Here is a 3,340-nt window from a genome sequence, read left to right on the forward strand (position 1 = left end):
GAAGAAGATCTCAGAAGATGGAAAGATCTCCCATGCTCATAGATTGGCAGGATTAACATAGTCAAAATGGCTATCTTGCTGAAAGCAATCTACAGATTCAATGCAATCCCCATCAAAATTCCAACTCAATTCTTCACTGAGTTAGAAAGGGCAATTTGTGAATTCATCTGGAATAACCAAAAACCTAGGATAGCAAAAACCATTCTCAACAATAAAAGAACCTCTGGGGGAATCAGCATGCCTGACCTCAAGCTGTACTACAGAGCAATAGTGATTAAAAACTGCATGGTACTGGTACAGTGACAGGTAGATCAATGGAATAGAATTGAAAACCCAGAAATGAACCCACACACCTATGTGTCGCGCCCACCTCACCAGCAAGGAAGCTGCAACACAGGAACTCTTCCTTAAGCAGTTTATTCGGGAAACTTGAATAATCTTCTGACCTTTCCGACTGACTGATTCTTCTCACCTCTGACTGACTGATTCTTCTCACCTCTGACTGATTCTTCTCACCTCTGACTGACTGATTCTTCTCACCTCTGACTGATTCTTCTCACCTCTGACTGACTGATTCTTCTCACCTCTGATTGACTGATTCTTCTCACCTCTGAATGACTGATTCTTGTCACCTCTGACTGATTCTTCTCACCTCTGACTGACTGATTCTTCTCACCTCTGACTGACTGATTCTTCTCACCTCTGACTGTCTGATTCTTCTCACCTCTGACTGACTGATTCTTCTCACCTCTGACTGTCTGATTCTTCTCACCTCTGACTGACTGATTCCTCTCACCTCTGACTGACTGATTCTTCTCACCTCTGACTGACTGATTCTTTTCACCTCGGGGAACACCCGTCCTGCACTTAAGTACTATCAACCACACCAATCCCAGGGAGCCACGTGGGCAAAGCGGATAGGTACACACACACACACACACACACACACACACACACACACACACACACACACACACACACACGGAAGCAAGCCAGATCGTAAGCCTTAGTTGTTTACTCCAGAGAGCGCTCACCCTCGGGATGGTGGAAGGTGGAAGCCAGCACCATCTTTAAGGAGCGGCACAAGCAGCTCTCCACACCTATGGTCACTTGATCTTTACCAAAGGAGCTAAAGCTATCCAGTGCAAAAAAGACAGCATTTTCAACAAATGGTGCTGGCTCAACTGGTGGTTATCATGTAGAAGAATGCAAATTGATCTATTCTTATCTCCTTGTACAAAGCTCAAGTCTAAGTGAATCAAGGAACTCCACATAAAATCAGAGACACTGAAATTTGGAGAGGAGAAAGTGAGGAAAAGCCGCAAAGGTAAGGGCACATGGGAAAAATACCTGAACAGAACAGCAATGGCTTGTGCTGTAATATAGATTGACAAATGGGACCTCATAAAATTGCAAAGCTTCTGCAAGGCAAAAGATACTGTCAATAAGACAAAAGGGCCACCAACAGACTGGGAAAGGATCTTTACCAATCCCATATCTGATAGGGGACTAATATCTAACATATACAAAAAACTCAAGAAGCTGGACTCCAGAAAAATCATATAGCCCTATTAAAAATGGGGTACAGAGCTAAACAAAGAATTCTCAACTGAGGAATACTGAATGGCTGAGAATTAGCTGAAAAAATGTTCAACATCCTTAATCATCAGGGAAATGCAAATCAAAACAATCCTGAGATTCCACCTCATATCAGTCAGAATGGCTAAGATCAAAAATTTAGCTGACAGCAGATGCTGGCGAGGATGTGGATAAAGAGGAACACTCCTCCATTTTTGGTGGGATTGCAAGCTGGTACAACCACTCTGGAAATCAGTCTGGCAGTTCCTCAGAAAATTGGACATAATACTACTGGAAGATCCAGCAATTCTTCTCCTGGGCATATACCCAGAAGATGTTCCAACTTCTAGTAAGGACATATGCTCCACTATGTTCATAGCAGCCTTATTTATAATAGCCAGAAGCTGGAAAGAACCCAGATGTCCCTCAACAGAGGAATGGATACAGAAAATGTGGTACATTTACACAATGGAGTACTACTCAGCTATTAAAAACAATACATTTATGAAATTCTTAGGCAAATGGATGTATTTGGAGGATATCATCCTGAATGGGGTAACCCAAGCACAGAAGAACTCACATGATATGCACTCACTGATAAGTAGATATTAACCCAGAAACTTAGAATACCCAAGATGCAATTTGCAAAGCACATGAAACTCAAGAAGAAGGAAGACCAACACGTGGATACTTCTTTCCTCCTTAGAATGGGGAACAAAATACCCATGGAAGGAGTTACAGAGACAAAGTTTGGAGCTGAGATGGAAGGNAGGACCATCCAGACACTGCCCCATCTGGGGATCCATCCCATAACCAGCCACCAAAACCAGACAGTATTGCATATGCCAGGAAGATTTTGCTGACAGGACCCTGATATAGCTGTCTCTTGTGAAGCTATGCCAGTGCATAGCAAATGCAGAAGTGGATGCTCACAGTCATCTATTGGATAGAACTCAGGGCCCCCAATAGAGGAGATGGAGAAAGTACCCAAGGAGCTGAAGGTGTCTGCAGCCCTACAGGAGGAACAACAATATGAACTCACCAGTGCCCCCAGAGCTCGTGTCTCTAGCTGCATATGTAGCAGAAGACGGCCTAGTCGCCATCATTGGGAAGAGAGGCCCTTGGTCATGTGAAGTTTATATGCCCAATACAAAGGAATTTCAGGGCCAGGAAGCTTGAGTGGGTGGGTTGGGAAGCAGAGTTGGGGTGGGGAGAGGGTATAGGGGACTTTTGGGATAGCATTTGAAATGTAAATGAAGGAAATAATAAGTAATAAAAGAAATACTACGAGGAGTGGATTTTACTCTTCTTCAACTAAATAAAATCACAGAAGTGGAGGCATTACAGAGTAGAATATAAACTCGGACAAATGTTACGGAACTTACCTCTGAATGGTTACTGCACCAAAACAGCGGGAGGACGGAAATAAGTAAGAATCAATAACTTGATAGGTTATTATTCCAAACAAATTATTTAGTATAGCTATTTAAGTACATATTACTTAATTATACAGATATATTCTAAGCTGTGTGTTTCCTACAGAAGTATGAGTTATCAATTCTGAACTATCTTTGGTACAGAAGGATTGTACAAATGAGGAAATCCTTTGTAAACTATTAGGGTCAAGTTTCTAGTTGTCAAAGAACAAATCTATCAGTATTGAAATGGAATTAGATTGGAACTATGAACTCAGAGAATAATATAGAGACTAATATAGATAGAAAAGCAAATATATGTGTGTATAGGGCTAATATACATACAT

The sequence above is a fragment of the Mus pahari genome, chromosome 5 (genome assembly GCF_900095145.1).
Source record: "Mus pahari chromosome 5, PAHARI_EIJ_v1.1, whole genome shotgun sequence".
Lineage (NCBI taxonomy): Eukaryota > Metazoa > Chordata > Mammalia > Rodentia > Muridae > Mus > Mus pahari.